Genomic DNA, 14186 nt, shown 5'->3' on the forward strand with positions numbered 1-14186 from the left:
CTGGAACTTTTGGAAGAAGCTAATTCTAATCTGACATCTAAAATTGAAATGTTGCAACAGGAAGTTGAAAATGCAGAAAGACAACTTGTTATGACAAATTATAAAAAGACTGCGTTTGCAATAAGAGTTAGGGGATTGCGTGAAAATGAACAGGAGAATTTGAAACAGACCTTTTTTTAGGCTTTCAGTCGTTTGGTGGGAAGTCCGGGACTCAACTTTGATTGGCAGATCCAAAAAATTTACCGCCATAATTCGTGGACAGCAAAACAGAGACAGCTTCCGAGAGATATAATTATATATTTTGCTACAAAAGAATCCAGAAACGTGATACTACAAGAGTTTTACAATAACAGGCTGCGAATTGATGGACAGGACTTGATCGTCTTCAAAGAAATACCACCCCAAATGTTAAGATCCAGGAGAGACTATGCTTTTCTAACTAAAGAACTCAGAAATAATCAAATAGAGTACAGATGGGAGGTGCCATTTGGTATTACGGTTACATTTGATGACCAGAAACATCGCCTCAACTCTGTTTGGGAAGCCCGAGATTTTTACTACAAGATCCTGAAGGCGGGACTTCCTGAATCACCCGGACACGGAGAAAGACAAGGAGAAGTAGAAGAGAAACAACCAAACACACAACTACAAGGCGGGAGGTATCGTTTTTCCCCTCCGGAAGGGCAGAAGAGCAGAGAACAAGGATTTAGTTATGCTTCCAAAACATTTGCTTAATTTTAAGTTGAATAATACTTTGTGACTTCTGTCTTATATAAAATGGTATAGTGGTATACCGATGAAGAGACATTAAGGCTGAAAGAAATGATGCTGATTTTCTCGGAAAATATACTGTATGGGACTTTAAAAAAAGACTTGATGGATAACTTTGAACTTTTATATAAATTGTTTATGATTTATTCTCTAGGGTGAGGAGGGCGGAGATTGTGATGTTTCTGGATTGTGGCTTAGGTTGAATGGAGTTGGGAAGTGTGGTGCAGACGGGAGGGTAGTGAAGGTTCAATTAGAGCTTATTTTGAGCCAGAAAGTAAGTTGATTTTTATAGAAATTGTCATTGTTATTTGAATATAATGCTTGGAAGGATATATTCAGGGAGTTCGAAGGAAGGCGGAGCAAATATGAGAGGAGTACGGATGATAATAAAATATATATATGGACACGGGTAGAGGCAGGATGAGAGGAGTTAGAATGGAAACCGTGAGAAATATTTGAGGTGTTTAAATTGCTTCATAGAGAAGGAGGTAAAAGGGACAAATTAAAGGTTTGGAAATGGACACATATTTAGATAAAGAGATAAGGCCCCTAGCTACAGTAGAATTTTATTTGATTAACTCACTTGGTTTCAACATAGTTTGAAATCCTGCAAGTAATAAATTAACTGAGATTAGGAACGATGCACATTGCTTAAGTTTTAATAATGATGGGAAGCTGAGCTTAATGTAGAGAGTTTATTGATTTTTCCCTTTTTTTCTTTTTTTCTTTTTTTTTATTCCTTTCTTTTTTCCTTTATTTTTTATCTTTTAATTCTTAATCTATTTGGTTTTAATATACTCCAGACTGTGCTTGATAAAGAGTTATGCCGGGAATGGGATCTGGGAAGTCGGAAGGGGGCTAGGGAGGGGGGTTCATGGGGGGGAGGGGGGGAGGGTGGAGATATAGTTTCAATTTTCAAAACAATAAGAATGCACTTGTATACTGTTGCTCTTTTTTCTTTTCCTTTTATTTTCCCTTTTTTTTCTTTTCTTATAATTTTAGTGTAAAATACAAATTGAATAGATTAATGAATAGTAGAAATACACCGAAGTGAGGAGTAGAGGGAAAGAAGAGGGAGGAGTCAAGAGGGAGTGAGAGGGGAATGTAAGGAGGGTGAGATGGAGGGAAGGGGAGAAAGGAATGTTTGAGGGGGAGGGGAAGTAGAAGAGGGGAATGCTGGAGGGGAGAAATGAAAGTTGGAGGGGGAGAAGAAAGGGTGTATGGAGGATCGAAGTGTTATGTTGGTTTTCCATGGTGGAATAGAAGATGAGTTGTGTTTATTGCTTTTTTAATTGCACAGTATATAAGTGATTGTATAAAAAGGAAAATGAAATAAAATAGTTTTCAAATAAAAAAAAAATCATCAAACATCACCTCCATACAAAATAAATATAATTCATAATCATTTTAAAAAAAAACAAGAAAAAACAACTATCAATATGAATACACTACAAATGTTTCAGTAAAACTAATTCATAGGCTCTAGCGAACACTCCGATAATTCCTGTTATATAATGTAAGATGCGTTTTAGTAGGGCTATGCAAAGCATTTAGAGGGGCTCCTCACTCAAATAGCCATATCTTCCCAAGTAATCTGTGTAACTACTTCCAGGGTGTTCCAATATTGTCATATACTGTACTAATGTATATATTGTATAATAGAAGAGGGTTTTTTGTGTGGGTGTATTAATCTGCAAAAGAATCATTTGAACATTTTGCACAGATCTAGAATTTACATTTTTAATTATAGTAAAATTTTGAATTCCACCTGCTTTCCAATATAATTAGCACGGGCAAAGAAAAAGTAGGATGTGTAAATCTCTTCAGTTGCTACTAAGCCCTTTATGAGCAGTTTTTAAACTTTCTAGTTGAGGGTCATTTTGAGAGAACTGATCATAACTACATGATGGCAGTACAAGAAAGGAGCCAGTCACAAAGTGATAGTAGATACATTTTGAATGGTCCTCAGATCACAGGTCTGCAACTAAAAAGCTGGTTGATTATTTTCATCTAATTTCCATGTATTTTGGTGTGCTGAAAACAAATAAAATATTGAAAAAAATTTAGCTATCATGATTTGCCACAACATGCAAAATTGTCTTCAAATTTATCATTTTTTTAAATTTTTGGTATTTTTTAATATTATGGGTTTTTAACCAAATTTAAAGTCCAAATTACTATTACTTAACTCACATAAGTACATTTAAGATATAACGTGCTAAAAAAAACCTTAAAGGGTTTGTTCGAGTTATGTAAAAAAAAATATAGCACTGTAAATCTGATGGTCAGCAATATATACATAAGCTAAGTAAGTTTTAAGTCTGTGCTTCTAATGGTAGAAGGGGTTAATCTTTCCTGAAGAATCCAGTGGGAGGGAGACACAGGGCAGATAGCAGCATCTCCGGTCAGTGCAGGTGGCGTGGCCAGCACTGTGACACTCGTGTACAAACACAAATCTGCTCTCTCCTGCATGCCACACTACTGCACGAATCATCATCAGGTTCTTGGTTCTAGGCTGTTCACACTTTTTCATTGCAATTCATGTTAGCTTGTCATTCTTCAACCGTTATGTTATTGCTCCGTGAAAGTGTATTAATTTGCCAGACAGTTTCTGTTTCATCTGTGGTGAATATACAGTGTTGAAGCAACAGCAGAATATTACAGACTTTGTGAAAAAGTATACTTTGTATACTTTGGACTAAAAATTGGAGATCAAGATAAAGTTTGGCCGCCTCATAAAGTGTGCAAACAGTGTGTTGAGGACCTCTGAAACTAGTTCAAGGTTAAGAAAAAATCTTTCCGTTATGGGATTCCTATGGTATGGCGAGAGCAAAAGAACCATAGTGATGACTGTTACTTTTGTTCATGCGATGCGAAAGGGTTTAATTCCAAATGGAAGCATTCCATTTCATACCCCAATCTTCACTCAGCAATTCGTCCTACCCCCCATGGCACAGATATACCAGTACCCAAGCCCCCTGCTACCGTTGAAGAGATACCTAACTCCAATGAAGGTGAAGTCATACCTGAACCAGATGACGAATCAAGTTCTGACTTTGAAGATGACACAAGACCAAAATTGTTTTCTCAGGAGGAGATGAATGATTTGGTAAGATACTTGAATCTTCCCAAAGATGCTGCTGAGTTACTCTGATCAAGGCTGAAAAGCAGGAATTTATTGTTGCCAGGAGTGTCATCTTCATAGTTCAGACATTGTGAAAAGGAGTTCGTTCCTTACTTCGCCCAGGAAGACAAGTTGGCTTATTGCATCAATGTTGAAGGTTTGATGGGTCAATTTAAAATCCAATATGATTCAGAGCAATGGCGTCTTTTTATAGCTTCTTCAAAAAGAAGTCTCAAAGCAGTTTTACTCCCCAACGGTTTTTACACTTCCATATCTGTAGGTCATTCCATAACTTGAAGGAAACCTACGAGAACTTGGAATTGGTTCTTCGTAAACTTAAATATGAAGACCATGATTGGCAAGTGTGTGGGGACTTGAAGGTCTTGTGCATGCTGCTTGGGCAACAAGCTGGATATACCAAATACCCTTGTTTTCTGTGTCTATGGGACAGTCGAGACTGACAAAATCACTGGACCAAGAAGAGTTGACAGCCAAGGGTGCTAACAGTCAGTGAAAAAAAATGTCCTCCAAGAAACTTTGGTACCTTCCCATAAAGTTCTTCTACCAAATTGGGATTGATGAAGCAATTCATAAAATCATTTCCAAGAGATGGAGAATGCTTCAAGTACTTGGTCACCAAGTTTCCATGCCTGTCGGAGGCAAAATTGAAGGAAGATGTGTTCGTCGGACCAGACATTAGAAGGCTTATAGTTGATCAAGAGTTTGTCAATACCATGACGGATCCTCAAAAAGAAGGATGGATTGCATTTAAAGAAGTCGTACAGAAATTTTTAGGCAATAACAAAGATCCTCACTTCAAAAAGATCGTCGGAAGAATGCTGAAAGCATTTCAAGCTTTGGGTTGCCTGATAAGTTTGAAAGTGCATTTCCTCCAGCCCCACCTTGACTTTGAGCTGGAGTGAGGAACAAGGTGAACGATTCCATCAAAATATTAAAGAGATGGAAAGGAGATACCAGGGAAAATGGAGCATTAAAATGATGGCAGACTACTATTGGATGCTTCAGAGAGATATTCCAGATGCTACTCGCAAGCGTAAATGCACCAAAGGAGCCTCACAAGGAAGAATTGAGTTTAGTGTGTGTAGCTGAGCTCATTTCAGTTCAAAAAAGGATTTTCATGAAAATATTGTAATAAAACTTTAATTTTATAAGTCTATTTCCATTTATTTTGAGGTATTGCCTTATTTAACATAGTTACCTAAATTGTCAGGAAAAGTGATGTCCTATGACAAAATGGAGGTCATTTTCGGATTCAGTGCACCAAAAAACATAAAGATTATGTGGAATAACCAAAAACAGTTCTCGAAAAACATTTTTTTGCAGACCTGTGAGTTATTACTTAATATTATTAAATACTTGGATACTTGGAGATTACACTATCTTTTTTGAAATTAGTAAATTCTTCACTGTAAGGTTTTCCTTATAGCAAAAGTTTCCATACTTCAGTTTCCCTAATTAACTAACAACATTGGCTGGAGGGGTCATTGCTCAGCTTTTTTTAATTTCAAGCATACTTTATTTTATTTACTAATCAAATTTATATAATTGCTCATCTCCCCCCAAAGAGGACTCTTGGAAGTGCACAACAATACATAAAGCATCCAATATAAAGCAGATAAAAAAAATCTAAAAGTTACAGTAATAACATAAAAGCCAAAATACTTACCCTGGGCAAAGGAAAGACAAAAATGACCTTCTCAGCAGTAGAGCCATTAAGACAAATCTACAGTTTCTTGGAAGCTCCAGGCCTAGCAGCATAACCAAATTTGACTTTATTTACTTTATATAATGTACGTGTTGCATTTATATCTTACTGCAATAAAAATGACTCTTGAGGGGTTTGCTGATAATAAAATTATTATTTTATATGTGGCTTCCCAACATGTTTCTCAATATTTTACCCATATTTTGTTGTATCTCACTTTGCATTATACATGATCTTTTCAAATACCAGATCTTTTCTGCCTTTCTTCCTTTTATACTGGGTGAGGAGAATACAATTAACAACAGATTACTTCCCTCTTAATATTATATCCTCTAGCTTTTGCTTACCATTTCAGAGAGGGCCAAGGCAGATATAACTAGCAGAGATTCAGAATTGTCCAGCCGGTTATCCAGGATAAAAACTGGGTAGGCTTTTTATCTATGAAGAAATCCTGCATGCTTATTTTTCTATTCACTGTTTAATATTTAGTTAATATTAAAAGTATTAACATTACTTCAGTCTAGATTCTTCAGAGCAATTTAGAATTGTTTTATCTGAATACAACATTCCTTGCAGTGTTTTACTTTGTAACAGGAATACATAATCTGCAGATTTAAGATCATATGCAGCTCTTCAGATGCCTCATGTAAATCTGTGCAAAAGCTGCCAGTCTGATGTTTAGATTTTATTCTTGTCTTGGCCCTTAGTACTGTTTGATAGTATGGAATGTACTGCTACAACTGTGGCTCTTGGCCTTAAAAGTGTTATGTACCCTTCTTGCATGATTGTTCAGGAAGCATTGCTGTTTCAAAGAAACAGGGCTGATACGCAAAAATTGCTGTCCAGAAACAGGAAAACGTGCAATTATTACTTATCTCTTTTATGTATTTAAATGATACATGTCATTTTTCTCAAAATCTCAAAATGGCAAACCTAAAATCCTGATTTTTCACAAAACAACCCTCTTGTTAAGGATACTGTAAAGGTTTAAAGGAATAGTGACTTGGCCCAATAAGCTTCCATTGCTAAAAGTGGTCTTGAATCTAAATCTCCCTAGGTTTGACTAAAACAACATAATGATGGCCGTTCCTGGCTGGATCTATTCTACATTCACCACATAGCTGAGCAGTGCACAAGCAAATCTTTATCTGATTTAGATCTGGCATTTTCTGGAATTGGTAACAATCTTCCAAGTTATTGTTAATCAAGGCAAATACTGTACATGAGGACATTCTTAAAGATTTAGGGCAGGAAACAGATCAATTTATTGGGTATTGAATTGCAATGGAAGCCCCTTAAGTGCATATTTGATAACTAAATTAATTTCTGGATTTACCCATGATAAATCCTAGCTATATAAACATTCTTTTTTAATAAAGATTTTTTTATTTTTGAATAAACACAGAGAAAACACACAACCCCCCCCCCAAAACCATCTTCCATTACCAATTGTAGAAAGTGTGTTAATTGGTTACAAAAACTTCCGTACATTCCTTCCACAGTTATCACCTACAATTCATATCAAATCATATATTATAAATCAAATATATATTTTATATATTACTATCATCATACCTCAACCTTCATTTGACTATAATTGTTTTTACATCTTTTTATGTAAAATATTCCAGATTTAAAGCAGAACCACATAATGGCGTTCCATTAGCTCTTCCCAATATCATCCAGTAACATTACATCTTTATAATATGTTCTAAATAAAAAATGGTTATATTTAATAACAGAGTTTCTAAACCTCCTTTCGTAGTCACCATTTGCAATTTATATCAAATTATCTCTTATCAAACCAATGCATATATATGCATTATTATCATTATCAATCAGTTATTTAACTATCCATTATCACTTCATTTTATACATAATGCTCTAAATTTAACTAAATTTGTCTTAATTTTTTATTATAAGCTTTCATTACATCAACCCGTGTCTTTCCAGTAATAGTGCAGTCTTATGTCTCTTGCCATTTGTGGCATTAGTATTCGGGTTATTTCCTTAGTAAGTTTTGTATGGACTTCTCTTCGCAACTTATTCCTTATTGCATATCTTGTATAAATAAGGTCAACAAAATTTCTCTCCTTAGTTCTATCAATTCTTCTCTCTTTTCTTCTTCTATACTTTGAAATCTGGGGTAGAGCTCCAGTCCATCTGTCTCCCCTTTCCATATTCTACTCTTTCCATTTCCAACCACGCTCAGTTCACTGTCAGTATCAACAATTTTCTTGTCTCTTTGTTTATTTTTTCCTTCAGTTTTTAGAACTGTTTTAGAAATTTTACTGTTCTACGATCTCTTTCTCCAATCTCCTCTCAATTTTCTCTGTTACTTCTAATAAGTTTTGAATTTCAAACATAATCTTTTGCAATGTTAAGGTTTCTTTTTCATGTTGCATCCTTCTTCCAACTTGTAAAAACTTTTTATTAAATTTAAAACAAGTTCATTTATAATCTTTCAAGACAAGGCTTTGTTTTCACTCCACTCCAGCTGCCAATGAAGCTCCTAGGAAGCATTTGTATAAACAACCCATGCTCTTCTCACTATCACTCTCTGTAAACAAGCTGAGGAACCTTGAAATGCAAAGTCAAATGATCAAAGAGAAAAAAGAAAAGACAATATTTCCAAGCCTCCAAGTGGCAGTGTTACTTCCTTTCCCTCTGTTATTACAGCCCTCTTTGTATTCCTTTTATATCTTATTTATATTCCAGGCTTAAAGAAAACAAAATTCTTAAATGGAGCAAAAAAAAAAAAAAACCATCCAATCCAGCATTATAAAAATAAGGAAAAAGATTTTAATCCATAGGTATAAAAAAAAGTATATAAAAAGTAGAAGAAGAAAAACTAATCCATTCAATTTAAAGAATAGGAAACATTTGCAAAAGTTCCATCCATAAAAGATTTTTTTTTTAAAAAAAGGATAACACACTGTCTAGTGTAGCTTAATTTTGCCGCTTGTTCTCTTCTGTTTTCAAATTTAATTTAGCTTTAATTTTTTGGGGGGGTAGTCTCTTTTATAATAATAATATTTCCTCACCAGATGGACACACTTTCTCTTTCCGTTTTCCTCCCATTCCAGAACTGTCCCTACTTCAGCAGCTTCAATGGCTGCGCTTCTGTCGCCGGCAAAAAGAGATTCTCCTAGATCAATCAGGGACTTCGCAGTGTCCCTGAGTTCAGCAGGACGTACTCTTCCCTGTCACCGTCTCTTTGGGACGGTTTAAGTCAAAAAGATCGTCCAGCAGCAAAAGTATTGACAGCGATCTTGATCGCACGTTGTGTTGTTGCAACATCAGCTCCTCCTTTCGCTATATAAAAATTCTTGATCTTGGTCTTCTTGAACATATACAGTCTAATTAATATATTAGGTTTAATTTCCCCTGATTCTGTCATTTGATCAAGTTGATTCTTTCTGTCCTACTTGACCATTAACTTCTAGAATAGTTATCAGCCTTAGATAGTATCTTAGACTTACCCCACATTCTTTGCTCTTGTTCAACTGCAACCAATTTCTCTCAAGAGTGATTATTTTTCTCATGGCACATAAAACAATTTTGCTTTTATGTTCAGTAATCTGATGTAACCTACAGGTGGCTGCTCATGAAAAATGCTGAGTCACCTAGATCCATCTAGGCTGTAGGTGGGAAATCCTTTTTGTAGCCTGAGGCTGACTTTTGTTTTATTTCATTTCGATGGCTGATCTTTTTATTTCATTTTAATGACTGATCTTTGTTTTATTTTATTTTAATAGTCAGTTACCACACAGTTGGAACAGTGATATAGCAATAGCAATAGCAGTAGACTTATATACCGCTTCATAGGGCTTTCAGCCCTCTCTAAGCGGTTTACAGAGAGTCAGCATATTGCCCCCAACAATCCGGGTCCCCATTTTACCCACCTCGGAAGGATGGAAGGCTGAGTCAACCCTGAGCCGGTGAGATTTGAACCGCTGAACTGCTGATCTAGCAGTAGCCTGCAGTGCTGCATTTAACCACTGTGCCACCTCGGCTCTTATTAATATTAATTGCAGTGTGGGCATGGGGAAGATTGTTGAATAATTATTGGTGTAATATGTCCTTTTAAAAATTTATATCTTAGGATATTAATTTTAAACCATCCTATTCTTTTCTATTTATAAACAATAGATAAATTGAAGCTTCAGGAGTTGGCAGGTTCTAAGCTAATTTTCATTGAGTTCAGGAAAGTTAAATAGGCTTGGAACATATGAGTATGAGAGACTACCTGAAAATCCAGGGCTGCAGTCTTTAAAGGTAAAAATCTTTAAAAGATCCCAGAAATAAACATAGGCATAATTGTGCCTATGAAGTTCTGATGAATTGAATCCAACTTAAAAAAAGTTTTTAATTAAAAAAAAAAAGAATTAAAACTTTTTTGATCTTCCATCTCAAATTTTCTGATGAATTCTGATGTAGTCTCATATTTTTGTCTTTTAAAAAAAACCTTTCAGTTTTACAATTTGAATGATAAAATGTTAGGCAAATATAACTTAAATATAGTCAAGATATAAAGAAGACAGAGCACTGGATTTCTTTGTTTTTGCCAGGAGAAAATGCCATAACCATGGGACTCTTTGAAAATGCCTTGTCTCGTATATCTGCCAATCTATTTTTAAATAGAAAAATCTTAGTATTCAATGTTAGCATATACAATTTTCCATATATTACCGTATATACTCGAGTATAGGCCGACCCGAATATAAGCCGAGGCACCTAATTTTACCACAAAAAACTGGAAAAGTTATTGACTCGAGTATAAGCCTAGGGTGGGAAATGCAGCAGCTACCGGTAAATTTCAAAAATAAAAATAGATACCAATAATGTTTTTGAATATTTATTTCAAAGAAAAACAGTAAACTAGCGGTGTATTCAATGAAATACTTCACTCACCTCATGATGCTGATGTCCCGCTGTGATGATGATGTCCCGTGCAGCCGCGGGAGCGATGTCCCGCCTCCTATGACACACGGCACAGTGATTCCTATCATTGGATCACTGTACCAGAGGAGGTGGGACATCGCTATGTGGCTGCTTGCCATAACAAGGAGGAGGTGGGACATCGTTGCAGAGCGGCAGGAGGGGGAGGAAGGGGAATCGTAAGACAGCCCTGCATTACATTAGAACGTGAGGAGGGGGGATGGTGCGGTGCGCGCTGCGCGGCAAACTGACACAGAGGGAGGGGAAACTCACAGGGGCACTGGGCCATTCACAAGTGTCACCCAGCGGCATGGCCCCGACCCTTTTTCTCCTCCATTTCGGGCAAATTTTTCACTGACTCGAGTATAAGCCGAGGCGGCTTTTTTCAGCCCAAAAAGTGGGCTGAAAAACTAGGCTTATACTCGAGTATATACAGTAGGTTATTTGGATTTGGAGATCATTATCACTTGCTTCAAAACAAAACTGTTTTAATCCTTCAAAACAATTTTCATGCTTGTGTATAACTAGTGATCCTTATTTTGCAGCCAAATCAGTAAACCATTTGAACTTGGTAAAAAATGTACCTGCCGACTTACTGCATTTTTCGGAGTATAAGACGCACCGGACTATAAGACACACCAAGGTTTTGAAGAGGCAATTTTTTAAAAAAGTAGGTAGGTAGATAGAGGGATAGAGAGGGAGAGAAAGAGAGAGAAATACAGTAGGTTGGTAGAGAGAGAGAGAGTAGTTATGTAGTGTAGGTAGGTACGTAGACAGGTAAAGGGATAGAGAGATAGATAGAAAGAGTGTGAGAGAGAAATACAGTAGAAAGGTAGGGGGGAGAGAGAGTAGGTAGGTTGGTAGTGAGGGATAGAGAGAGATACAGTATAGGTAGGGAGAGAGAGAGTATGTAGGTTGGTAGGTAGAGGGAGAGAGAGAACTAGAGAGAGAGGGAAATACAGTAGATAGGTAAAGAGAGAGAGAGAAATACAGTAGGTAGATAGGGAGAGAGAGAGAGAAATAGAGAGTGAAAAATACAGTAGGTAGGAAGAGAGAGTAGGTAGGTAGATGTTTCCAGAGGTATTTATCCATGTGCTGGAGAAGGAAATCGTTGACAATTTGCAGCACCTAAGACTTTGTTTCTTCTGGCACAGCACTTGATCAATGTAATTCTCATCAATCAGTTAAAGAGCTTTCCAAAGGGGGGAGGAGTTTTTGCATTCTGCAAACCTTCCAAAAACGGCCCGTTGTTTTTTTTAAAAAAAGGCAAGAATGGCCTTGGGGGGGGGGCTTGCAGAGTGCTCCTGGGGGGATAGGGGCCCCCAAAACAAGCAAAAAATGGCTCATTTTTTGTCAAAAAAATTCCATACATAGCCTTATGGAGGCTTATAGAGTGCTGCTGGGGGTTGGGGGGGCAAAAACAGCCCATTTTTTCTCATTTCTGCCCTCCCCAGCCGCCAGGAACTCTCTGAAAGCCTCCATAAGCGTAAGCACAGCCATTTTGGTAAGGGGCGGGGCTTCGTGAGGCAAAAAATGCTGTATTTCATGTATAAGATGCACCCAGATTTTCAGCCTCCTTTTTGAGGAAAAAAGGTGCATTTTATATTCCAAAAAATATGGTATATTATTCATCATGAATCATGAGCAAGAATGAATTAGTGGCCACTAAAGTTGGAAACAGTACGTTATCTCAAAAAATCCGAATTGCATATCAGTTTCTTTAGAAGACAGCAGTTGCATCTATGCCTCAGTAAGGTAGCCTTTCACACTCCTCAACTGGGAGACTATCAGAGCTCCTTTTATTTTAGGCAGAGCATGTCTTGGTTGTTTCTTTTCACTAGTCACTTTGAGAAGGTCTCTGAGGGAACTAGCAGAATGCTTGTAAAACAAGATTATCTTATCATTTATCAAAAACAAGCAAACAAACAAAATCCAAATTCAAGAGTCCCAAATTGTGCTCATGGCACATAGATGCTGCCAAATTAAACAGGTTACCAGCTTTAAATGTTTGAGAGTGCCTGGGCTCAAAAAGGTCCATATTTGGTATACAACCACAATAGGACAGAAATCCTCAGGTGCCATCCTTAAGTTTCTACACAGGGATGAGGAATATTTCCTAGTACCAGTGATAAATCTCTCAGGCAAAATCAAAGACAGAATTACTTATGAGATGCAGGCAGTCTCTGCCTCCTCATTTTGCCCTTCTGGAACAAGTGCAGTCTCTCAGAGCAGCTTTACAACTTTCTTGAAGTGCACCAAATGATATCCTTTGGAGACAAATATGAATAAGGTGAAGGCAAGTCTGTATATTATATCTTTAAAATTATGATATTAAAGTATTAAAATATAGCCCTATAGGATTGCACCCACCCACCCCTCCTCCACAATGCTTATCAATCTTTCTGGATCAAATCAATCCAACTGAAAATATTCCCTTCTGTATTTACCCCTAACATTGGATTATGACAGGACTAAGACAGCCGTTAAATAAATAATCTTTGACATAGAATACCAGGAAAATTGAAAAGGTACCAGGTTTGTTTAGCCTTAGAGTAGTTCAAATATTTAGTGATTCCTGCAAGGATACTTTCATAATTAGAAACACCAAGCCACAGAAAACCTTTTATTCTGATAAGATGCTAAATCCTCCCTTCTGCTGTACTGAAGAGTAAGTATAAACAGCACCCAGTAGTTTAATAGCTTTATTCCTCTAATACAGGAGAGGTAAAAATATGGGGACATGCCATCTTCTGTTGCTCATTCTAAAGAGATAAAAGGTTTCCTTGATTGGCTGTGATCCTGATGAACTAGATTCAGCTTGTGTCCAATTTCTATTGGAAGGCAATAGTCTCTATTTTAGCTTTGACTTAATGGGCAAATGAAATCTATTGCTTTTACTGCTGTTACTGCTTTTATTGTTTTATCTGTACTGGTGTTAGGATCACAATAAAGATATACAATATATACCTGCATTTTTATCAATAAAGATAACTCTGTATGTGACATATAATCCTGTCAGAACTGTCTCCAAATAAGCATTCAAGTTTCCACCGCATCACTTTAAATAAGAATTACATACAGTATTGATTAAGGTTATTTTATATTGAATATAATAGAGTTCGTTTTCATATTATTTTATTGCAGCTTTTATAATGAATGTCTTGTTGGAAATTGTCTGAATAAATAGTATAATATATAATTATAATAAGATTTGCACTGTTGTTGTACTTAAGCTAAATTCCCTGATGATTATTTTCACTAATGTCATATGAATGTTAAAAGCTGGTAGGAAATTATGAATGGAACCATTTTATTTTAAAGAACAAATATCATTTGTATAGTATCTCAGCATCACATTCATGAACATTCCTGCAGATTCCAGGAGTTGATTTACCATACTTCTGTGGCAAGTTGACCCAGTGGGATATCATAGTTAATAATAGCCACTGAAAGAAGTCTGTTCCTCTTATGTCTGTAATTAGAAGTCCAATCAAGACTATTTCCATTTCCAGATCAGGATATTAGCTAAACTAAAATTGATTGAAATAAACTGTGTCATCCAACGCTACCTGGAATTGAAAAGTAACCATTCTTTTTCCCAAAATGATAGGAAAGATTTTCTTT

At 36.3% G+C, this 14186-nt stretch overlaps 1 protein-coding gene across 1 annotated transcript in view; it reads left to right on the top strand.

The window, feature by feature from the left end:
* TMEM131 (transmembrane protein 131) overlaps positions 1 to 14186 on the top strand; it is a 91234-nt gene that overhangs the window by 20170 nt on the left and 56878 nt on the right.

Source organism: Thamnophis elegans, chromosome 11, assembly GCF_009769535.1.
Source record: "Thamnophis elegans isolate rThaEle1 chromosome 11, rThaEle1.pri, whole genome shotgun sequence".
NCBI lineage: Eukaryota > Metazoa > Chordata > Lepidosauria > Squamata > Colubridae > Thamnophis > Thamnophis elegans.